The 27,284-nt window shown below is 35.3% G+C and overlaps 1 pseudogene; it reads left to right on the top strand.

Moving 5' to 3' along the window:
- The first annotated feature begins 470 nt into the window (after positions 1-470).
- LOC122274582 lies at positions 471-26,280 on the top strand (annotated as a pseudogene).
- Positions 26,281-27,284: the final 1,004 nt, after the last annotated feature.

The raw sequence follows: 27,284 nt of genomic DNA, 5'->3' as shown, positions 1-27,284 counted from the left end.
GAACCCACCGTGTATGTCTCAGCTGTGCCTTCGCTTCCCTCTATTTTTTTTGTGTTTCCGTTCACGTAGAGACCAGTGTGAGTTTCTCCTTCTCATGAGTTGCTCCTTTTTTTTCTTTCTTTCAGTAATAACCTCTCCGTTTCAGCTCTCTGCCTCTTTGCTCTCCAACCAGAACTGAAAGTCCAACATAAGTCCTTCCTCTACGTATTTTCAGTGCAGCCAAGAAACTCCAGTCTGAAGCTTTTGCATGTGTATCGTCTTCTCAGCTTTTCGTCCAGCGTCAAACTGCCCAGGCGCTCTGGTTTTCACTCCGGAACTAGCATGCATTCAATCCAACTTCACCTCTTCGTTTAAGTTCTTACCCTGCAACTGTTCTGTTTCTTTCCTCTAAAATTAGAGCTGAAAGTCCAGCTCTCTCACCCGAATGAAAAAGAAACAACACGCTCCTCTCTTTTTTTCCGTTTCCGTTCATGTCCAGGCTTCCCCCAGGTGCTCAGTTTCCTTCTTTCCGAAAAATTAAGCCGGTCTGGACATGCGTCTCACCGACACTCCCTTCCCCAACTAATTCAATTCCTACTCACCTCTTCTCTCTCTCCATGTCTTCCCTCCCCCAGCCAGTCTCACTCCAGCTAGGAGGGGGCTTCCCCCTAGCCTTTTCTTGTTCAGCAATATATATATATATATATATACAGCTGCCTCACGTCGGTGCCAAGCCTCACGTCGGTGCCAAACTTCAATTAATACTTTTCAGCATAATAAAATTCCGCACGTCTCCATTGGTTGAAAATTCCTACACGGCTCCTTTGCTCACCCACTCTCCTATCTCTTCTCTTCCCTTTTTTTCTACCGTCCAGCCACAAACATATTTATTTTATTCTGCTTGACACTACCACACTTTCAAAGGATTGAATCAAGTCCACTTTAGCTGCACCACACTTTAGTTGCACCAACCGACATCGAATATTTGATTCTCACGTGAAAGTTAAGTCAAATAACAACAAGCTGCCGCCCAATTACATTCACATTCCCACCGAAAATTCATTTTTCTCTTTTCACTTTTGCTGTAATTCAGCCCCCTTGTATGACTTTAATGTTGCACTATCAAAAATTCTCAAGCCTCCATGATTTTCGTTCAACTATAAAGATCACATGCATCTTGAATAATCAAATAAAGAAAATAACCATCGAATTCTTCATTTTATCTACTTTTCAGTTGTCCAACTACATCGCTTCTTTTCTTCTCTTCATTCCTCTCAATTAATATGCATTTTTGATCAAAAGTTTCAACCGAATCCCATTTGAATTTTATTTAAGCTGAAAATAAGAAAAAAGAAATAACACTCAAAAGTAAATTAAAAGAAAAATAGATTATCAAAAATAGACTATATATGTGAGGAAATATTGTCCCATTAAATCATAGTTATAAAATTAAGAATAAACATGATATCAATCAATTAAAAATCACAACTCGTATTTATGCTTATTAACTATTTTTTCATCTAAAACCAATAATAATGTCATGAGGAATTTAAAATACATTGGTTTTAAATAGTTAAAACATACAATATTTCAACTCAATCACACCCCCCAACTAGCTTTTTGCTAATCCTTGAGCAAAATAGTGAAAAATTAATTGAGATGAACATTGCATAAAACTTGAAATTCAAACAAAAACAATCAAACATAATTCTGAATTCTCACAAGAAAATCGATTCGTGACTACTCAATACCAGGAGTTGTATCCACAAGGAAAGTCTCAACAATTGTTCACATAGAATTAGGGCAAATATCTTAGAACTCGGATATGTGTGTGTGGCTAAACTTGTGTGTGTTCCTCACTAATAAGCATGATTTATCATAGGATATTTCAACCTTAAGATTAATCATTATTGATTCTAACTACCTCAAAGCCTAAGGGACTAGCAGTTTTCACGCCAACTCTGTTTAAAGGTTGAACATTCAACCCCCAAAGTTTTGGGTAACTGTTTTTAGTGCTTTATTCAGGAAAAATTACATGATTTTTTTTTTTAATTTTTTTTTTCATAAGGCTCGGTAGTCCTACAGTTTACTTTTCCTATTTTAAATCAATGAACATTAATGAGGAACACTACAAGTGTAAGCATGTACAAAATGTTCTTTCAAAACTTGCCCTTCATTCTATATAAATCATACTAATTCTCATTTTTGTAAATATCACATCCCGATGTTTCAAGTCACTTCTCAACAAAATATGATGCATCATAAGTCATGTTCTATGCTTAAGGTTGAAAATAAATCTTCACAAAATAATTCCGCTCAACTACTCCACCAAGATACTCAAATCTAACAAACATGCCGGTAGTGTGTGTTTATGTTTCAATGCACCTCACAATTTTTTTTTTAAATATTAATAAATTTTCAACAGAAAACCCTCCCCCAACTAAATTTGACATTGTCCTCAATGTTTAGCAATTGAATGTTCGATAATGTATGCTATACAAGCATGAATTGGAGCAAGATAAACACTGTAGAACATATATTGAGACGAAAATGATTAAACAGAGAGGAAAGAATTCACCTGAGATACTCAAGCGCACATAAGGAGTAGATTTCTGTCAAAGTTAAAAACACAAAAAGCAAAAGAAAGAAAAACAAAACAAACAAATACGGTATATACAATGAGGAATCAGAAACTAATTCTGATAAGCAGGATTCTCCAGAGTAGTGGACTCAACCTCTGGAGTAAAATCATCCAAAAATGGTTTCAACCTTTGTCCATTAACTTTAAAAACATTACCATTTTCTAGATTTTCTATCTCAATAGCCCCAAAAGGATAAACAGTTTTTACAATAAATGGACCAATCCATCGGGATTGAAACTTGCCAGGAAACAAATGAAGCCTTGAATTATACAACAAAACTTTTTGGAAAGGCTCAAAAGATTTTTGAAAAATATTTTTGTCATGAAAAATTTTCATTCTCTCCTTGGCAATGCGAGAGTTTTCGTAAGTTTCATTCCTGATTTCCTCTAACTCATTAAGCTAAAACTTACGAAGAGAGCAAGCTTTATCCACATCAAAATTAGATTGCTTGATTGCCCAATAAACTTTATGTTCCAATTGATATGAATATGGGAGCAATGTTACTTGATCTCTTTCCCGTCAAAATAACAAAAATCGAACCTAAAAAAAAATAAGAGAAAATTAGCAAAAGATTACTAAACTATTTTTTTTTTTTTTTTTAATTATCACATGTTGCTATCCCCAGCAACGGCGCCAAAAACTTGTTGCGCCTAAACTCTTACTCAAATTAATGAACCAAAAATTTAGTGCAGTTTTACCTGCAAGTATACAGGTGTTGTAATATCTTACAGGATTGAATCCACAGGGATTGACTTTTGTGATAAAGAAAATAAATTCAGACAATGAAATGAAATTACTAAAAGAAACGTGCAATCAAATGAAGATTGATAAAATAACTGAATCAAACTAAAATGATAAAATGAATTGATATGGGGAAAGACTAAGGTTTCGAGGATCCGTTTAATAATTTATGATATTGTTTCCGATCGATTTACTTCAATTAAACTAGAATAATGATTCCATTTAATTGGAAGATTTAGCATTTAAGATCAAGAAAAATAGTCGCTTATAATTGAGCGTGAACGATTGATGATTAAAACATTTACAAATCTATTTGAATACCACAGGGATTCCTCAAGCATTCACTGTATTCAGAAATCACAATGAATCAAGATGAGTATATAGATAATCAAAATATCCAATAATAAAATCCTTCAATCGATCAAGCTCGCAGAATAAATTTTACGTGGATCTGAAAATAATATTTAAATCATTAAACTTCACCTCTAACCTTAGTATGAAAATTTAGCCAACCATATTCATCACAAGTGCTATAAAAATATTGTTCAGGATAAAATTAAAATAAAATACAATGAAACCACACAATAACATAAAACTGAAAAGAAAAGAAAATAAAATAAAAGTTAAAACTCCCTCTCCATTTGGTGTCCTAGCTACCTTTTCCATTGCATGTTATGTCCAGCAAGTAGCTCACGTCCTGATATCGAGAACTCCAATTTATACGTCCGTTCATGTCAAACCAGCTCCTTCTAATGCAGCGTTCTCCAGCTCCCACGACCAGATTAGCCTCACCAACCATTAAAATAAACAAAGTAAATTCTCCCCGTCTACTACTCTCCAGCTGCAGACCAAAGAAAAACTCATCTCCAAACTGCCCACACAATAGTCCCTGGTTCACCCAACGTTCCAAACAAAAATGAACCCACTGTGTATGTCTCAGCTGTGCCTTTGCTTCCCTATATTTTTTTTGTGTTTCCGTTCACGTAGAGACCAGTGTGAGTTTCTCCTTCTCATGAGTTGCTCCTTTTTTTTTTCTTTCCGTAATAACCTCTCCGTTTCAGCTCTCTGCCTCTTTGCTCTCCAAACAGAACTGAAAGTCCAACGTAAGTCCTTCCTCTACGCATTTTCAGTGCAGCCAAGAAACTCCAGTCTGAAGCTTCTGCATGTGTACTGTCTTCTCAGCTTTTTGTCCAGCGTCAAACTGCCCAGGCGCTCTGGTTTTCACTCTGAAACTAGCATCCATTCAATCCAAGTTCACCTCTTCGTTTAAGTTCTTACCCTGCAGCTGTTCTGTTTCTTTCCTCTAAAATTAGAGCTAAAAGTCCAGCTCTCTCACCCGAATGAAAAAGAAACAACACGCTCCTCTCTTTTTTTCCGTTTCCGTTCACGTCCAGGCTTCCCCAAGGTGCTCAATTTCCTTCTTTTCAAAAAATTAAGCCGGTCTGGACGTGCCTCTCACCGACACTCCCTTCCCCAACTAATTCAATTCCTACTCACCTTTTTTCTCTCTCCACGTCTTCCCTCCCCCAGCCAGTCTCACTCCAGCTAGGAGGGGGCTTCCCCCTAGCCTTTTCTCGTTCAGCAATCTATATATATATATATATATATATACTGCTGCCTCACATCGGTGCCAAACTTCAATAAATACTTTTCAGTACAATAAAATTCCGCACGTCTCCATTGGTTGAAAACTCCTACACGGCTCCTTTGCTCACCCACTCTCCTATCTCTTCTCTTCCCTTTTTTTCTACCGTCCAGCCACAAACATATTTATTTTATTCTCCTTGACACTACCACACTTTCAAAGGATTGAATCAAGTCCACTTTAGTTGCACCACACTTTAGTTGCACCAACCGACATCGAATATTTGATTCTCACGTGAAAGTTAAGTCAAATAACAACAATCTGCCGCCCAATTACATTCACACTCCCACCGAAAATTCATTTTTCCCTTTTCACTTTTGTCGTAATTCAGCCCCCTTGTATGACTTTAATGTTGCACTATCAAAAATTCTCAAGCCTCCATGATTTTCGTTCAACCATAAAGATCACATGCATCTTGAATAATCAAATAAAGAAAATAACCACCGAATTCTTCATTTTATCTACTTTTCAGTTGTCCAACTACATCGCTTCTTTTCTTCTCTTCATTCCTCTCAATTAATATGCACTTTTGATCAAAAGTTTCAACCGAATCCCATTTGAATTTTATTTAAGCTGAAAATAAGAAAAAAGAAATAACACTCAAAAGTAAATTAAAAAAAAAGTAGATTATAAAAAATTGACTATATATGTGAGGAAATATTGTCCCATTAAATCATAGTTATAAAATTAAGTATAAACATGATATCAATCAATTAAAAATCATAACTCGTATTTATGCTTATTAACTATTTTTTCATCTAAAACCAATAATAATGTCATGAGGAATTTAAAATACATTGGTTTTAAATAGTTAAAACATGCAATATTTCAGCTCAATCACTTGCTGTGGTGTTTGCTTGTGATAAATTTCGGTCTTACCTCATTGGTACAAAGGTGATAGTGTTCACTGATCATGCAGCACTTCGCTATTTGTTTGGCAAGAAGGATGCTAAGCCGAGGCTAATTCGTTGGATCCTCCTTCTTCAAGAATTTGATTTGGAGATTCGAGATAAGAAAGGAAGTAAAAATTTAGTGGCTGGCCATCTCTCTTGGTTTGAGCAAGAGGAAGAAAGACCAGATTCAGTGGTCCAAGAGGCATTCCCTGATGAGCAGTTATTTGCATGTGAGTTCAAGCTTCCGTGGTATGCTGATATTGTTAACTACCTAGCTTGTAAAGTTTTACCACCTGATCTTACTTACCATCAACGCAAGTTTTTGCATGATGTGAATTATTATCTTTGGGATGAGCCTTTGTTGTTTAAAAGATGCCCAGATCAAATCATTCGAAGATGTGTGCCGGAAGAAGATATGCAAGACATCCTCCATCATTGCCATTCCTCATCATATGGAGGACACTTTGGAGCCACCCGTACAGCAGTTAAGGTACTTTAAAGTGGATTCTTTTGGCCTTCTATTTTTCGTGATAGTTACACTTTGGTGAAAACTTGTGACCAGTGCCAACGTATGGGGAATATTGTAAGGCGTTATGAGTTACCACTGAAAGGTATTTTAGAATTTGAGTTGTTTGATGTTTGGGGAATAGATTTTATGGGGCATTTTCCTCCTTCTTTTGGTTTTGCTTATATCTTATTAACAGTTGACTATGTGTCAAAATGAGTGGAAGCAATTGCTATAACAACAAATGATGCAAAAGTAGTGCTCAAATTTCTGCACAAGAATATATTCACAAAATTTGACACTCTACGAGCTATTATTAGTGATGAAGGGACTCACTTTTGCAACAAGTTGTTTGATAATCTTCTTTCTAAATATGGTGTAAAGCACAAGATAGCACTTGCTTACCATCCTCAAACTAATGGCCAAGCTGAAATTTCAAATAGAGAAATCAAGAACATCCTTGAAAAGATGGTCAAAACCAATAGAAAGGATTGGGCGAAGAAGCTTGATGATGCTTTGTGGGCATACCGTACAGCCTTTAAAACACCTATCGGGATGTCTCCATACCGATTAGTGTTTGGAAAGGCATGTCATCTTCCTGTGGAGTTGGAGCATAGAGCTTATTGGGCTGTAAAAAGGTTTAACTTTGATTTGAAGGCAGCAGGTGAAAAATGACTTCTTCAATTGAATGAGATGGAAGAGTTCCGGAATGATGCATATGAAAATGCAAAGATCTATAAATAAAGGACAAAGAAGTGGCATGACAAACAGATTCTTAGGCTAGAGTTTGCACCAGGACAACAAGTTTTACTCTTCAATTCACGACTCAAACTCTTCCCAGGAAAGTTAAAATCAAGATGGATAGGTCCTTATACAATTCATGAAATTTTCTCTTTTGGAGCAGTAGATTTAAAGGACAAGACAGGGAATATTTTCAAAGTTAATGGTCAGAGATTGAAGCACTATTATGAAGAACAAGTGGAGAGGAACTATGCATTTATTCCTCTTGGAGATCCTAATTGATGAAAATTGAAAAATCTGGCTGTAGACTTTAAAACAAGCGCTTATGGGAGGCAACCCATAGATCTATCTTTCATTTATTTTATTATCTTTATTTATTTAGTTTTAATAATTTGATTTTTGATGCAGGTTTATTTAACATGAATAAAGAGCTGAAAAATTTTAAACTACGAAAGATTCATCATGAAACCAGGGAAGTTCCTTTTATTTCTTCAATCCTTTTTACTTTTGCATTACAATGAGGACATTGTTTAGTTTAAGTTTGGGGGTGTAAACTCCTATAGTCATTTGATCCTATTTTCTAAGTTTTGGGTTGTTGATGGGTTGTCTGATTCTCTTACCAAGCATGCATTGGAGTAAGATTTAATTCTCTATGACTATGAAATTTGTGATTAAAGATGGTTTTGAGAAAAATTTTCAAAAATTTCTTTTATGTCAAGTGGAGTTTTGTGGTTACTTTGGTTTAAATCTTTGACCTTGAACATAATTGAGCACATAATCGTTTTTCTCTTATTCCATTTGCTTATGAAGAGAAGAAGTTGAATTAATTGAAAGAGGGAAGTTCGATTTTGCTTTGCTTTAGAATCCGTTGATGGGTCATTGAGGCAAAATCGTAGTTGAGACCAAATGTTAGAGAAATGATCTAGGCATTTCTTTGGCATAACCAAAAATCTTTCCCAGCCGTCCTAAATATCATGCCATCATTACATGGTGTGTTTCCATAGTCAACCCCGTTGAGCTTTCATAAACCTTTATTTATTCTTTTAACTACATAAACCATGCCCGCTCTATGCCTGAAAAACAATGAATTTACCTTTGATAGTTTGATAAAATACTTTGGTGGAGAGTTACATTTAAAAGAAAAAATTTGTTTCATGATGAACTGTATTATGTTTGCTCTCTCTGTTCGATCAAAGAAGAAGAAAGATAGTAAAACAAAAAGAACAAAAAAAAAACAAAAAACAAAAGAAAAAGAAGTCACTAAGCGGAGTATGTATCACCTCAGATTTTGTTAAAGGAATTGTTGGTATTGCTTCAGTGATTACGGTAACAATAATACCACAAGTATGAGCATATTGCCAAGAAAGAGCTATGATTTTAATCATGTGGGTATCTCTTTTAGTGTTCTTTTCATTAAGTATTTTTTCATTTTGCTTTGATTTTCCATATCCAGTTCTTTCTTAACCCTCACCCTGTGGCCTATCATTACAATCTTATTGAAGAGCTATTGATTTCTGATTTTTGGTGTTGACTACATTAGTGGAGATGATTTCTAAAAACTGGACTTATGGGGTTAAGTTTTGGGAGAATTCTTTTGATTTTAGTTGTTCTACTTTTATCTGAGTTTGCAGGTGGTTTGAGGTTAAATTGACTATATCACACACACACTCAAGGTCTTAGCTTTAGGTTGAAGTAAATGCCTAACACTTGCTTGACGAATTGTAAAATTTTTTATTGATTTTCTTGCTATCTTTGATGTTAAAAGAGTAAGATACTAATGATGAAATCTAAATTCATAAAAGCTTGGTGAGTGATGATACTTCTCTTTGGGGTCGAGTTGATATTACCTAAACTATCCTTTGCTTTTCTTTTTGTTTGAGGACAAACAAAGTTGTAAGTTTGGGGGTATTTGATGACTTGCAAAATTTCGTATTGCAGATTTTACAAGCCTCCGCTCGAGCGAATTCAAGCAGATTCAAACGCTCGATTGCCGCTCGACAGTGAGCTCGAGCGGGTTGCTAGAAAACAAAGATCGCTCGAGCGGAGATATTGGCCGCTCGAGCAAAATCGGGCTGAGTCAAACGCTCGATGTGCGCTCGACACCCCGCTCGAGCGAACATCGTATTTTGACAGATCTAGGGTCTTCTGCCGTCACACCATATAAAAGTGATTTTTCACTCTATGGCCGTACCTTTTGACTGGAGAACATTTTTTGGGACAGAAAAACACAGCTAAAAGGATTCAAATCATATGTTTTGGAATCATACACGAGCACAGAAGGGAGAAAAGCATTGAAATATTTCCTTGAGTTTTTGAAGACGAGTTGCGGCTGCGATAAGTATTTTTTAGCGTTTATTTTCTTCCAATATTCTCATAACAATTATGGTGAATTCGTTTATGTTGAATTCCATTTCTAGCATGAGTTAAATTTTATTTATTCTAAGAAAATGATGTAACCTAGTTTCGAACTATGCTTGATTGTCTATTCTAATTTAAGGCAATTCTCTCTTTGTTTATCTGATTTATTCTAAGTTTATTACTTCTAATTAACTCGTCATTGATTAGATGATATTTAATCTTGTGATTTGCAATCGAAAGTATTTCAGCATTTGCAATCCTAAGAGGGAATCATAGGATAGATCTTGAATATTTCAGCATAGGAAAGTATAGAGATCGAAAAACTTGTATGAACCTATGTAGTAATTAAATTATTGGTCTTATTGCTTTCTTGCTTTATTAATTTGCATATTCTTGTGTTAATTGATGAACAAGAATAATTTTTAATTGACTATCGAAAGAGGCTGTTGGATGAATTAGAGATTTGCTAATGAACAAAAAGAATTAAATTAAATTAGCTGGATGAGAAAAGCATAGTGAAGAATTAGGTAAAATCAATTTTCTAGAAGTTTTTTTCCTATTAATTTAATCTTCGAACGTCAGTTTTATTGCCTTTGCGTATTTCTCTTTGAGTTGATCTTAGTTTAATTTGCAACTTCAAAAATTTTAGTGATTCTTCTAGATAAAATTGAGATTAGTATCATTTTGGTATTTGGCAAAAGTAGGGTACCAATCCATGAGGACGATACTCTTCTTATCACTTTATTATAAAACTACGATACTGTGCATTTGCAGTTTTGCACCGATCAGTTGTTAATGACAACCATTAATCTTTCCAGTACTTCAATTTTGATAAAAAAATTTTAAAGATATTTATGTCGTATTATAACTTATGAATTAATTAATTGAATTAGGCTATGTGAAAATATAAAATAAATAATAAAATCTACTTCTTTCCTTTAACTTAAAATTTTAGAACAATAGGTAATTTCATATGATATCAGAGCAGAAATTTTAAGTTTGAAAACTAACTCTATACTCTACTCCATTTAATTAAATATTCTAAATGTTGGGTCACTCATTGAAGGAGACTAACCTATACATAAAGGAGAGTGTTAAAATATAAAATAAATAATAAAATCTATCTTTTTCTTTTAGTTTAAACTTTTAAACAATTTAAACCTTTAAAACAAGCGTAGTTTCTCATGCTATGATAAAGCCATCAGCACCCTCATGGGATTAAATTCTTTGAAGACTCGCATGTCAAGCACAAGATCATCTCCACACACCCACCCACACTACAACAAAAATAGGTTTTAGTGACAGATGAAACTGTCACAAGAAATGCAAAAAACGTCACGAAATATATTTAGTGACGGTTTCTGACCGTCACAACAACTGTCACGTAATGTGCGTCACGGATTACATTTGGTGACAGTTTACTGTACAAGCGTCACTAAAAATATTTTTAGTGACGGTTGGAGATGTGCCGTTTGAAATAACGTTCGAACGTATGATTTTCTGTGACGGTTAGAATCCGTCACAGAATATAACGTTCGAACTTAAAATTATACGTTCGAACGTAAAAAGGAGGAGCTGACATCCGAATGAGAAAAGCTAACGTTAGTTGATTATAGTTCGGACGTATAATGTAAACGTTCGAACGTTTATACATGCGAACGTTACGTTCGAATCTCGAATCCAACGAAAATGAAATAATGTCCGAACGTTTGTATCATGATGTTCGGACGTTAATTCGAATGTTAAGTGAGTAGAGTTCGAACGTAAATAGTACGTTCGGATGTTTGTAAAGTTAAACTTTTTTGACATTCGAACGCTTTTTTAAATTGGGTTAAACGTTCGAACGTTTTGTTACTATTTTGTAAGGTTACGTTCGAACGTATTTTCGAACGTTTAATACTGTTGAAACGTATTTTTTTTACATTCGAACGTACATATCAGAAATGCTAAACTCATCCACTTAATAAACAAACCAATTGTTTCACATTACAGTACATATTTCACAACCAATATTGTTTGAAACTGTTTTCAAATTAGATGTAAAAAACGTAATACAGAAATAAGATTCATTTCTTTTTCTTTCCTCGCCCAACACGATTCTGTTGCAATGACATAACACGGTCCATTTGCAGCATCATCTCCCGCTGCACTTGCTCTTGGACCTCACTACGGATTCTTTCCTCATGTTCTCTTTGTTGGTCCTGCAAACGCGTCTCTAAATGAGACTGTCGCTCTAAGAGGGACTCCAACTCTTGCTGTCTAGACCACATATACTCATTCTCGCGTCGTGCAGCTTCTAAATCTTTGGTAAGATTATTAATTTGTGATGTCGATGAGGTTGAGGAAGATGAACCGGAATGCTTGAAAGATCGTCCCAAACCTCTTGCCATACTAGAGTTGGGCCCAAGCACCTGTGAAAAAATGTCCAAGTCACTAGGAGAGGAATCCCCAGAAGCTGACTGCATCTCCATCATTTTTCCCTGCAGTTTGAGAGATCAAAACACACAATAAGTAACATATTAAAAGAAATACAAATAAAAAATAATTTAATCACATGTTACATAATTTATTCAACAAAAGGAACACCGCTTACATAATTAATTGCAGCTGCAGGATCCATCCACTCACTATGCTCATTAGTGTGAGCAGCAGCATAGACATGAATGAGGGAAAAGTTTTCAGGATCATCACGTTTCTAAGAAAATGACATTAGCAATTTGAAAAAGACAATATTAGTACTTATATAAAAGAATAATAAGAAAAAATATGAATTATTACGTTTATTAATTACCATTTTTTCAGCAAGACGATGGAATGATCTTGAACCAGCACGATGGTGAATAGTCAGAGCAGATCTATTATTTGCATTTGTAGAACTTAAGTGCTACAAAAATAATTCTCACCGTTAATTGTAATATATGTACATACATATAATATAAACAACAAATATAAATGTAAATAATTCTAGAAAATAATTCTAGAATACCTGATATTCTGGAGAGGCAAAAAGATCACAACACTTTATCCAGTCATCTAATTTCATCTGCTGGAAAGGGGACTGTGCAGCCTCTTCAAACGTCTCAAATTTTTTGAAATGGTCGTGACATCGTCCCTTGTGACGTCGGAATAGTGTAGCCATTAACTCATTCACAGTTCTCAAATCCTCGCTACGACCAAAGTCGAGGTCAAATTCATCCTAATTATAAATTAGGAACGTTAAAAATATAATAAACTAATGTAGGTGAAAAAAATGATATAATAAGTAAACTCACCAGCACACGACTCCGAATGTGTTCCTTAATCTCATTCGGCACATCTCTCCAGGAGCACACATAAAATGGAGCGTAAGCTCGAATTACTGTGCCAATATAGGAGGAAAGCGCTGCTGCACTATCATTCACTCCTCCAGTGGAATTATCAGGAATTGTGATTTTCAATTTACCATGCCTTCGATTTTTCTCAAGTGAGATGCCGCGTGTATAGCCACGACCGCGACGAGCCAATTGTTCATCAACTAATAAATGATAGTATAATTTTGAAGGTTATATATATTATTTATTGAAACAAACATCTTCAAGTATATATAGTATTAACGTAAACATTCCTTACCGGTAGGTGTCGACTGTGCATCGTTCTCTGTAATGTTAACTTCATCTTCGGGAACAGACTCCTCAGGTGGGGAGTCCTCAATGGGTTCAGGACTTGGACTCGGTGGAGGAGGCACATTTCTCCTTTGTCTTTTTGGCGGCATACTTGGAAATGATTATATATAAGAAAAAAATATTATTAGAATAAATTTATATTTATTATAAAATTCTATAATGGCTGTATATGAATAAACTTTTTAGTACTTTTAGTCTTCATCTTCGGATTTATTTTCCATGTTTGTTTCAGAATGTCTCTGTATAACATCTTCGTCATCATCATCAAGCTCTTGTTCGTCATCCTTATCCACTTCCCCCCCGGATTCTTGTTCGTCTTCTTCTTCTGACTCTTCTTCTGTACTTTTCTCACTTTCTTCAATTGAGTGATAATTTAATGAAGACGGGTCGAGATGGATGAGTGGGACGTCATCTCTACATAAGGGGAGCAACTCGAGTGCACCGAGGTCAACAAATAAGTTAATACCCCCTCCTCCATCTTCCTGGTAGGCCTCTACATTTAGAGTGTCATCTTCATCTCCACTATTATCGTAATCTGCACTCGTTCCTACTTCATATATATTTCGAGGGACAAATTTTTGTACAACTCGCCAAGTTATCTCTCCACTATCTTCATCAGCACTTTTCATTGGATCAATCAAGTAATAGATTTGAGTAGCTTGACAAGCCAGTACGAATGGATCATCTTCGTACCATTTAGATGCAGTATTGACACTCGTAAAATGATTATCCCTATATATTGAATCCCGACCACCGCCTAGATCCCACCAATCACATTTGAAGACATATGTTATAGACCCACCCAGATATTTCAATCCGATAATATCACGAATGACACCATAATAATCAATATCATCTGTTCCATGACTCCCCTCGACCAAGACACCACAGTTTTGAGTTTTTCTATTACGTTCACGGTCCAGAGTATGGAATCTATAACCTCGAACTGTGCATGCAGTGTATTGAAGTGCTCTGTTTGATGGACCACGGGCCAATGCATACAATTCAAAAGAGACTAATTCGGGATCACGAGCACGTTGTTCCAATATCTAACAATTTAAATAATGTCATTTATTAAATATTAGCTAGAGTTAAAACTTTCATCATGTAACATATAGTATAGAGTTTAGTTCATACACATTGTTCAAACCATCTAGAAAATTCTGACTCGTGTCTTGCCACTATATCCTCGACGCCTTCCATCTTAAGTTTGTCCATGTGCTCACTGTATAGTATATATTATCATATTATTTTACATAACAATAGTTAAAGTTGTATATAATCTTTAGAATTATTTAAACCTTATACAACGACATACCTGAGATAGTGATCAATCTCCTGACAATTATTTAGTACGTACCACCGAACTTTACCCAACTCTGTATCAAGTAAATCGTAACCCGTTTGTGCACCCAAAGGTCGTACATTCTGAGAAAACACTGATAGCTCACGAGAAGGCGGAGCAGCAAGATCAGCATTTCGTTCTTGACGAATAAATCGTGTCTCAACACCACGAAGATATAAAGAGCAAAATGTTAACCATTCATCGTGTATATAGGCCTCTGCTATTGAACCCTCAGCTCTGGCTTTATTCCCAACAGTGCGCTTCAGTCGACCTAAATATCTTTCAACTGGATACATCCAACGGAACTGTACTGGTCCACCCAACATGATCTCCCGAGGTAAATGTATTGCTAAATGGACCATGACATCAAAAAATGACGGTGGAAAGATTTGCTCAAATTTACATAGTATAGTAGCAATGTCTTCTTCCAGTTTCTGCAGCATATCTCGCTTCACTACCCGAGCACACAAATCCTTAAAAAACATACACAGTTCAGTTATGGCAACACGTACAGGAGATGTTAGCTTCCCACGAATTCCCACCGGTAATAACTTCTGTAAAAATACGTGACAGTCATGACTTTTCAATCCACCAATTTTCCAGTCATCATGACTTACGCATCTACTGATATTTGAAGCATAACCATCTGGCAACTTCACACCTTGCAACCATTTGCAGAAGTCCATCCTCTCCTCCCTTGTCATTGTAAAACATGCATGCGGCATGACCACCCTCTCACCATCCACTCGTAAATGCAAATTATGTTTAATTCCCATTCTCTCAAGATCTTTCCTTGTCTTAATCGTATCTTTCGTCTTTTTATTGATGCTCATCAATGTACCCAGTATATTATCACAAATATTCTTCTCAATATGCATTACATCCAAACTATGTCGCAACATGCAGGACGACCAATACGGCAACTCAAAAAAAATACTACGCTTTGTCCAATTCAATTCTGCTACGCCTCGTTTTCTCATGTTCTTTCCCCGACCTTTGCCAAAATTGTTCGCTGCCACATGTACCAATTGTTCCAGGATCTCTTCCCCAGACAACTCATTTGGTGCAATTCTATCTTCTACGCGTCCATCAAACTTAGCGGATTCTGTTCTCCATGCATGATTAGTTGGTAGATAACGTCGATGACCCATGAAACACAACTTTTGAGAATATTTTAACCACTCACTAGTAGTTTCTTTATTACACGTCGGACACGCTAACTTTCCTTTAGTACTCCAGCCAGAAAGATTCCCATATGCCGGAAAGTCATTTATCGTCCACATTACCGCAGCATGCATCTGAAAAGTTGTTGATGTGGATGCATCATAAGTTCTGACGCCTGCTTCCCATAACTCTTTCAACTCTTCAATCAACGGCTGCAAATATACGTCAATGTCATTCCCAGGTGATCTCGGGCCGGGGATAAGCAAAGTTAACAAAAAGTTGGGCGCCTTCATGCACCTCCATGGTGGAAGATTGTACGGAATCAACACTACAGGCCAAGTGCTATAACTTGTACTCATATTTCCAAAATGGTTGAATCCATCAGTTGTGAGTCCGAGACGCACGTTCCTTGCTTCTATCCCAAACTCTGGATACTGATTATCGAAAGATTGCCACGCAAGTGAGTCAGCAGGGTGCCTCATAAATCCATCATTTTGAACTCTTTTCTCTTTGTGCCACTTCATATCGTGAGCTATTTTCTTACACATGTATAATCTTTGCAACCGGGGTTTCAATGGGAAATATCGCAATACTTTAACCGGAACGCTTTTCTTATCCTTCCACCTCGACTCTCCGCATACAGGACATGCTTGTTTCTCCTCGTTCTCATTCCAAAATAAAACACAATCATTCTTGCACGCATGTATGGACTTATACTCAAATCCTAATCCCTTTCTCAACTGTTTCGCTTCATAAAAGTTCTTCGGCAATGCAGATCCTTCGGGAAGTACTTCATTAAATAAGTCTAATACCATGTTAATTGCTTTGGTTGACATTCCACACAATGATTTTATGTGAAGCAACCGCACAATAAACGACATTTTAGAATGTTTTGTACAACCTGGATAAAGCTCATGCTTTGCATCTTCCCACATTTCTGGAAAATTATCTGAATCATTCCGTCGCCCACTTGAGCCATTGTCGTCAACCTCATCCATAAACATCCCAGCTCCAATGTCACTCAACATCTCCTCCATCTCATCTCGCTCATAATCATCATCCACGTTGTGCAAATTTTCCCGCTGACTGAATAAGTCATCCGCTGATTCAGCATACGGCTCACCATGCAGTACCCATCGAGTATAGCCCAAATCCATACCATTCACAAATATATGACTTTCAGCTTCATCCAATCCGATCGCACACAAATTTTTACAACCTCGACATGGACACTTAATGTAACCACGACTATCAGCAGACGCCTTTGCAAAATCAATGAAAGCCCTTACTCCACGCGCATAGGGTATGTAATCTTTTCCAAGTCTATCGCGTAGACGCATCCAACTTTTATCCATTTCTAAAAACATCTAATTTTTTAGTAATTAAGGTAAAGTTAAATACACATGCATGTCATGATACATCATGTTCAAAGTACTCTTTCTCAAGGTAGTTGGTCCTATCCCATTCGAGATTATATTCTCCATATTGCACAATTCTCGTCACTCTACTACTTTGAATGTTAGTAAAAATTTCGGCAGCACTTCCCCATAGTTCTCCAAGTATACATGTTCACATATAGGGATTATGACCCTAAGAACAGTATACCCAAAGAACAAATGAGGAAGACACCGAAATTTCATACTAAACGTTCAAAGTATGAATAACGTTTATGTGCAATACAGATAATATAATCTCAAACTGTCCACACTGGACAATTCAGGAATTAATGTACACCTAAATGTACACTAATTCCCAAACGGGTCTAAGGTTATTTATGCAATGTTATACAATATCTAACAAAAAAGTCAACAATAAATTAGCGCACATTGTTTGAATTATACCGATGTACTAATAATATTTATATTATTAATGATTGATAACACTTAGAAATTATTTGTAGACTTATATAATTCCTTATTTATTATATTATATGTCATTTATCAGCTATATAATATATAACACTACTATAAAATATCTTATAATTACAAATATAACTTACTAATAACACTTATTATATAATTATTACTATTATTGCCAAAATTATTATTGATAACACTTAAACAATATCAGTTATTATATAATTATTACTATTATTGCCAAAATTATTATAATTATTATAATAAAATATAGTTATTAAATAAGTAACTATTATTATAATTACTTATCTATTTCTTATTAATCATTTTTTTATACTATACATTACATGATAATTATTATTATGGATTAATACTAATATACTCTATACTATATATTATTAGATAAAATATTTAGGATTATTGAGCTATTAGATAAATAAGTATTATTATTTTATAATACTTATTTATATTATAATTTTAGTAATACGATTTTTTAATATAGTTACTAAATAGTTATGCCTTATAATTGATACTTAGGGTCATGTGATAATTTATTATATTAGTTATTTAACTAATTATATATATAATAGTTATAATTGTAATATTATAATTTATAATTATGATCATCCAATAAATTATATACCAAAATTGTTATTCTTACACAAATAATATAACAATTTATTTATTAAATAAATTGTTATATATATTCTTTTATAACAACAAATTACTAAAATAGACACATAAACTAACAAATAATTATTATTCAAAAACATACACTATACTAAAACATTATCACATTAAGAATAAACATATTCAATAACAATAATTTTTCTTTTTAATTCATCCAAACAACACAAACTTAATCACAACTTATATCCACAATAAAATATAACAATAGAGTTTAGTATATATACCTTGTGCTTTAAATAAATTCTTCTTCAAAAATCACAACTTCTCAACAATTCACAACAAATGATCCTTCAAAAAATACACAATACTAGTTAGTTAAATATATATGAAATAAAACATTGATAATTATCATGTATATTACAAATAAAAAATGAGAAAAACCATTTACCTTAATGCTTAAAAAAATACCTTTGCAAACATATACTCACTATAACCCTCCACTTCTTCTCTTCCTCTCTCTAAAACTCTCTCTCTCCCCACTACTTTCCACTTCCTTTAGCATTCCGTCTCTCTAAAACTCTCTCTGTCTCTCACTCTAACACGCACGGAGGAAAGCAGAAATGAATCTGCTTTCCCGTGCGTGAAAGTTTTATTTTCTGCTTGTTATGCAATTAACGTTCGGACGTTCATTAATGAACGTCCGAACGTTTCATTTTACGTGCGAACATTTATTCATTAACGTTCGAACGTAAAATTATCCCGCCCAATAATTATACAGTACGTTCGCACGTATGTACGTCCATCCAACGTATTCGTCAGTAACGTTCGAACGTTAAAATAGTACGTTAGAACGTACTGTGCAAATTTGGTTTAAGCGGGAAATTTCCCTCCGAATTTATTATAACGTCCGAACGTCAGAATTTAAGTTCGAACGTTAATATTATTATTTACATATTATATATTTAGTATATTCCTCATAATATACTTATATATTAAATTATAAATTATACAATATTAATTAATATATAATTTGTACCAATTATATAATATATAACATAAATATTATATAAGAATGTACTATATATATATTATTACTTTATATAAATATAATATATATAAAATATATATTATATTATAACTATAATATATAATATACTTATTATATATTATAGTTATAACAAGTATATTATAATATATTATATTGGAAAAATTGTATATTATCCTAGTATAGTATACTTTAATATAGTATATCTAATAACTATATTAAAGTAATATAGTTATATACTAATGTAGTATAAATATTATATAATATATTATCTATATTATAGTCTATAATATAGTATAAGTATTATATACTATATTATCTATATTATAGTCTATAATATAGTATAAGTATTATATAGTATGTTATCTATATATAATAACTATATAATATCGTATAATATATTATATAGTAAATATATTATAGATATAATATAGTACTAGTACTATGTTATATATACTACTTGTATATAATATAGTATATATACTACAAATATAGTGTAATACTTAGTATACTATACATATACTTTATATGTATATACTATATATATATTATAGACTATATAATTACTATATAATATACTATAGTTATTATATAGATACTATAGTATATACACTATAGTATTGGATATATAAATAACTATATAATACTACTATATAATATATACTATATATATTAACATTATAAAGTGCTATATAATATATACTATATAATAACGGTTTCAATAATACGTATATAACACTATATACGTATTAAAACTACATACACTATAACACTATATAGTATACACTATATAGAACATAAGTGTAATATACTATATACTATATAGTATAACACTATATAGTATATAATATACGTATATTATACGTATATAATATTATACATTATATAATATATAATATTATATATTATATATCATATTATATAGTAATATATAGGTAATATAATATATATTACATTATATATATTATATAATATATATAATATAATATATAGTGTAACAACGTTCGAATGTTATAACCAAAACGTTCGGACGTTTCGATTGACGTTCGCACGTATGATTTTAAGTCCGAACGTGATATACATAACGTTCGCATGTGGAGTTAACGTCCGAATGTTAATTAATTAACGTTCGGACGTTAACTGTATATAAGGCCAGGCACGACGGTTTCCAGGCCATAACTTGTACGAAACCGGTCCGGAAACTCAAACTCTCTCATCCTCTCCGCCACGCACGCCGCCGCAACCGTCGCCATCCGCCACCGCAACCGTCACTAAAAGGTAATGTGCCCTCTCCCTCTTCTATTTCCTTGCTTTTAATCGGTGGGTTTCAAAAATTCGAAACCCACCGTAGCCCGGTTATAAAACTTGCATTTCCGGCCACCATTCGCAGTAAAATGATAGAATAGGACCGTAGAAACATTTCCCATCTTTTGAAATTCATATTTTGGTTGTTTGTGGCTTCGAAACATGCGTTTCGAAGCTTTTGGTAATGGCTGAGTCGACTCAGCGATTCCGTGTCGTAACGTTCGGACGTCACGACACAACGTCCGAACGTGTGACCTTTTGTATTCAATACGTTTGCACGTTATATTGTTACGTGCGAACGTATTAGTTTTACGTGCGAACGTTTTTATCCAACGCTTTAACGTAACGTTGGATAAAACGTTCTAACGTAATCCGTTGGTCTTCTTCGGCTAGTAAGAACGTCCTAACGTATGACGATTCAAATTCATTACGTCCGAACGTTTAGGTAATACGTTCGGACGTAATGAACTTATTCGCACGTTTTTATCGAACGTTTGAATGAAACGTTCGATAAAAACGTCCGAACATTTCATCTTTGTATATTCGGACGTATTTTAACGTGCGAACGTACATTGTATTAACGTTCGAACGTTTACAATATAAAATTTTTTTATATTGTTTCTTTTAGGTATTATTATTTTATATATTGAAAAAGTGAGTTTCTTTAAAAGTTTTACTCGCAAAATTATGTAAATTTATAAGGATGATATTTTAATTTTTAGTATAATCCATATATGTCATAATACGTATGTATCTGTGATTATAATCATTTTTTTAAAATGTTATAACTTATATATTTTTTTTTATTTTCAGGATATGGCTCAGTATATGACGACAAGGAAGCGAGGGAGGGATGGAGGCAATCCGGACATCGCTCGACTGGGGGCACGAATTGTTATGGGGGAACGAGAAATTCTCATTAATGAGTTTGATGAGCTCAGCTGGGAGCGAAAGACGCTGAGAGACGTCTTCGTCACCAGAGGCTGGGGCCCCATATGCACATTGAGGGGAAAGATTTACCCCACAATGGTTCGAGAGTTTTACATTGGGATGGCCACCATGCCTAACGATGCATCATCCCATACTCTCAGTGTACGCGGTGTACAGTTTCAGTTCTCGGCGGATGTTCTCGCCGACTTGCTCCAGATTCCGCGTATGCTACCTGAGTCGACAGCTGCTCAGGCTGATGACATAGCAGCTGCATTTTCCCCGGGCATATTCGAGGCAGATCCAGCTGCTTCTGCTTCATCTTCGGGCCCTGTTGAGTTTATGCCCAGTCATGAAGAAGATCGACCCGAGGGCGATCCTATTGCTGCTGAGGTTGGTGACGATGAGCGGGACCAGGATTTCTACATCCTCACTGGCACGGACCGCACAAAGCTCGATAGGCCGAACTCCTTCAGCCAGAATCAGCTGCTGCCTTTCTTTCGCATGTTGCACATTTTTGTTGCAACAAATGTAGACCCGGTGGCACATAAGAGCACATTCAGTCGGGCTCGTGCACAGTTCCTGATTGGCTTGGCACGTGGTGAGTCCATTGACTTGCCCCTTGTTATATTTGAGCGGATCCGTTACGAGGCCAGCATCGTTACCACGGATAATCTCCCGTACGGAGTCATCATCAGCCGCTTATTACTAGCCCGGGGAGTGCCACTCCAGGTGGAGGAGATGGTGATAAACTAGATGAGCCCTATCGACATAACCACACACCGCCGGAGCATTGGACAGGGGAGAGGTTCAGCTCGGCGTCAGTCTGGTCCTACGCCAGATCTTGTTCCCCCGACTGAGTCTGGGGCCGATGTTGCTCGCCCGTCGGCGAGTACTAGTCAGCAGCCGGGAGTTACATCTCCTGGGAATGTGCGACCTGCTTGGGTTGATACAATGATGACAGATATGAAGGCGCATATAGACCGACAGATCGATAGACAGATTGCACATATAGATCAGGCTGTCGCACATCTTGCACATCATGTAGATGTGCTAAACAATAAGGTTGAGACATTGACTGAGGAGTTTCGATCTTTTGTAAACCAGCAGTTCTGAAAGTGATTTGTAAAAATTTATCATTCGAACGTTTTTTATTTTCGACATATGTAATGGACACAAATATTTAATGTATGTATTGTGTAGCTTAATTTCTACTCTTAATTTTTTTTTAATATAACGTTACTCAACCTTACTATTAAAAAAAATATATATTATGGTTAATTTATGTAATTTTACATATAACGTTCGAACTTTATCACATTAACGTTCGAACATTGGCGCTAATATATTCACGTTCGCACGTAAATAGTTAAAACGTTCGAACGTTCGCGCTAATTTTTTTACGTTCGCACGTAAATATACATAACATTCGAACGTTACTGTGACGTTCGAACGTATTATGGGAAACGTCCGAACGTTTTGAAATTCTTGCCCAACATTTAGTGACAGTTCTCACAAACCGTCACAGTAAATACGTTTTAGTCACAGTTTGGAAACCGTCACTATTTATAATCTGTCACTAAAAGCCATATTTGTTGTAGTGCCAATTTAAACCCTATTGATTGCAAGCTTTTTCACGTACGTCCTAAACCAAGGCGGACTCTTCCTCTGGTGAAAGAAAACTGGCCACAACAAAGAATGTTCTCTCCGCCGCGGGCTCTGTCGCTGCCTCTGTGATGCTCGCACGGTCCATTGCTCAAGACTTCTTGCCCTATGAAATCCAAAACTACTTCTTCTCCTGCATCTGAGCCTTCTTCAGCCGCTTCTCGTCCCAGGTCACCATGGTCATCGAAGAATTCGACAGCCTCGTCAACAACCAAATCTATGAGGCCGCCAAGATTTACTTGGGCACCAAAATCTCACCCAACATGCACAGACTCAAGGTCAACAAAGCCGAGCAAGAAGACAACTTTACGATCTCCATGGAAAGCAACGATGAGATCTCGGAAGTCTTTAATGGGGTTAAATTCTACTGGGTTTTGATCGGTCGCCAAGCCGAATCCAAGAGCTTCCACAATTGTCACGACCTCAACTCCACCCTGCGTTCTGAGCTCCGATCGTTCCAACTTAGTTTTCACAGGAAGCACAAAGACATCGTGTTGACTTCTTACTTACCCTACATTGTGAAGGAAGCCAAGTCAATAAAGCAAGAGAGCAAGACCCTGAGGATCTTCACGACGACCTACGACAGTATGTACACAAATCTTGCGGATGTGTGGACTGGCAAGAACCTCGTTCACCCCTCGACGTTCGACACGCTCGCAATGGACTCCAAGATCAAGAGCTTCATTCTCAGAGATCTTGAAAGGTTTTTGAAGAGGAAAGATTATTACAGGAAGGTTGGGAAGGCTTGGAAGAGAGGGTACTTGTTGTACAGTCCTCCGGGTACCTGGAAATCGAGCATGATCGCTCCAATGGCGAATTATCTAAACTATGACATCTATGATTTGGAGCTGACGGTTCAGCACAACTAGGATCCGAGGAGATTACTCATTGCAATGGCAAACCGGTCGATTCTGGTGGTGGAGGATATTGATTGTACCATTAAGCTTCAGGACTGATCTGCAAAATCAGCCCTAATGTCATATTCAAACCAACCCCAGCAAAAACAGGTTGGTTTTTCCAATATATTCTATAATTTCTCCAAACAAAGAGAGTCACGACTGTTTAAATTTTGAGCTGAGTTCATATGAGATTAGTTTTTTTATAAATAGTAGAAGTTGAGATGGTGGTATGAGTTTTGTAGAGCCCACCTAAGATAAGCTTAAATGTGTTCAGATATTAAGATTAACTTAAATGTATTTATTGGAAATTACGTATAAAAAGGTGTTGAGTTAAGATGGATTTAATAATTTGAAAGTTTGGTGTTTGAATATTAGACTTAGTATAAAATTAGTCTAAAATTCAAATTCTAAATGGGGCCTAATTAATTGAAAAAGAATGACTAATACAGAACAAAAGTGATATCATTAAAGTCTAATATATTTGAAAGGAAAAGATTTTGAGATATGTTTTGGAAAATGTATGGATCAATAGCGATTTTAAAAATCAGTCTCGACAGTTTTTTTTTACTTAGTGATTAATGATGTTGTAAATTTTTTTTATTAAATATTTAAAAAGATTAAAAAAACAAATCTGGGGACTAGTGCAGAAGATGATGATAATTCACACAATACACAAGGGCTTAACCTTCAGCTACCTTAAGCACTCAGTGTTCACAAATGGATATTTCTGCTGCATTAATCTATCCATCTTACACAACTCCTTTTACCCTCAATGCAATGAACAATGATTCGAGTACAAGCGGCGGAATGGAAATTTCAGAGCAACCAGCACAACCCATGCAGTCTATGGAATCAAGGAAAGGAAAAGAAATAATTGAAGACTCAAATCAAATAGGTTTCATAAATACAGATTTGGAAAAATCTTTTGGTACCTTAGTGTCTAATGCAGGTGCTTCATCCATCTAGCCCTCATAAAACACTCCTCTGTAGAATACTCCCACGTAGTAGATTACTCCCATGCAGCAGCAGTTGTTAAAACCATGGGAAATTCACAACTAGGTCTCATCACAAAATACATGAAATAGTCTTACTTTTCTCATTGCTACACCTAGGAGTGTAAGCCGGTCGGTCTAGACCGGAATAACTGACCGGACCGAAGACTAGACCGGTTTGAATTTTAGACCAGTCAGTCTTGGTATAAAAAACTGTGGATTGAAACCATTCGGTTCAATCTCTCAATTTATAAATTTTAGACTGAACTGGACCAAACTCATATTGATATTTTAAAAATATTTTTAATAATTTAATATATTATTTTTATGTAGTAATTATATAAGTTAATAATATAAATTTAATCTAATTTATTATCATCGACCATAAAATATTTTTTAATGAATTAGTTACATAATCTACATTACAAATTATGTCAAGTGACTCCAAAGAAAAGCTCAATACTTCGCCGATTTCTTGTGGTTGCAAGTTGCATGAATATTGACAAACATTTTGTAGTCATGCATGAGACACAGATATGCATAGGAGCTTGATTTAGGCATCTCAAAATTTGTTTGTTTGGTCCCTTTCTAATAATTTTTCTCTTCAGTTAATTTCCGCTTATGCATCATGGTTAACATATGTCTTTAGATTATCATGAGAATTTCAAATTCTAGAATTTGAGCATCTACACAATGAGTTGGTCATGTAATGGATCAATGGCCAATAACTATTTCGCCTCGTGAATTTGTTTCTTTCACAATGACCATACCAATCATTTTTTGGTATTCTTATGTCTCTCTCTTTTGCAATAGGTAACATTGTCCAGCCTTTCAATTTCATTGATGGGCTTTGGTCGAGTTGTGGCGACGAGCGAATCATCTTCACGACAAACAACAAAGATAAGCTCAACCTGGCACTGCTGCGGCTGGGACACATGGACATCCACGTTCACATATCCTACTGCACCCTTTGTGGATTTAGACTTCTGGCTGCTAATTATCTGGGGATCAAGGATCACGAACTATTTGAGGAGATTTTGGAGTCCATTTAAACCACTCTTGTAACCCCTGCTGACGTGGCTGAGCAACTCCTTAAGAATGACGAGCCTATCGTACTCAAGGACTTAATCGAATTCCTCAAAGTGAAAAGGAAAGAAAACGAAGAAGCTAATGCCAAAAAGAGTGAAACAGAGAGAAGAAAAGAAAACGAGAGGCAGAGTACTGCTCAAGAAGTTGAGAGTGTGAAGGACAGGAAAGTGGAGACTGAAGAAAAGAATGACAGTTAGATTATTCCAATGATAAAAACTTGGAATCATCAAGTATTCTCAATTAGTAGCATTACATGAACACTTATTAGTAGCATTACATGAACACTTTCTTTCTTTCACAAAATTACATGTGACAACTTAGGAGCCAGCTATTTTGGCCATTGTCGTTCGTTCTTGTTTCCTGAAAACTTGAAATTAGAATGAAAATAAAGAACTTTGCAACACTTATCAATAATGTGTCCTGTAATGAATGCCACAGTGACTTCAGAAAGATATATTTTGCAGGTATAACATGGTCTACTAACAGACTTATGCACAGAGGAAATAGAAGTGCAAAATGTGTCAGTGCTTTTGCTCAACATTGTTGCAGAAGTTATAAGTTGAAGAAGAGATGGGCATTGAAAGACTGATTTCCCTGCTTCGGCACTCCTCTTGTAAAACCAAAGAAAATAATTTGTTAAGGGATCAAAAAGTAGGATTTGACCTTAAATATAATGATAGCTAGGATTCATGTAATCCAAAAAATACTTTAGAGTCACAAGGCAATTACTATTTTTTGTTACACTACAAGAGAACAGCTTGGCAAAGGGCGATAGTTGAATGTCTCATCCAAGTATGCAGCACTCACCAAGCTTGATCTTGTGTCAAAGGAATTGCCCTGTGAATCCAAAAGATGTGTGGATCTTTATTACATGAGAAATTGAGAATTGTTGTTTTCATAACTCAGATTTCTTTGAAAGATCAAACTAATCTATAGAAGTCTAGCTAGCCTATTTGCTAAGCCCAAGACCTGCTTATACCCAACCCAGAAACAAACAAATGTGAAACGACACCGTTTTCACCCAATAACTAAAACCCTATTTCATTTCTTTCCCTCTTAATTTTCATTGCCCCTATATTGTCTGACCATATAAGTTAAGCTATGACTTGTTCCCCAGTTGCTTTGCGTAATGCTCATTTGTAAAATTATGTTCATTATAACTTTTTGACAAATTTGTATCTTTTGAGATACTCATCACATA

Source organism: Carya illinoinensis, chromosome 8 (assembly GCF_018687715.1).
Source record: "Carya illinoinensis cultivar Pawnee chromosome 8, C.illinoinensisPawnee_v1, whole genome shotgun sequence".
In the NCBI taxonomy this organism is placed as follows: domain Eukaryota; kingdom Viridiplantae; phylum Streptophyta; class Magnoliopsida; order Fagales; family Juglandaceae; genus Carya; species Carya illinoinensis.
This window is presented reverse-complemented; position numbering and strand designations above follow the sequence as displayed.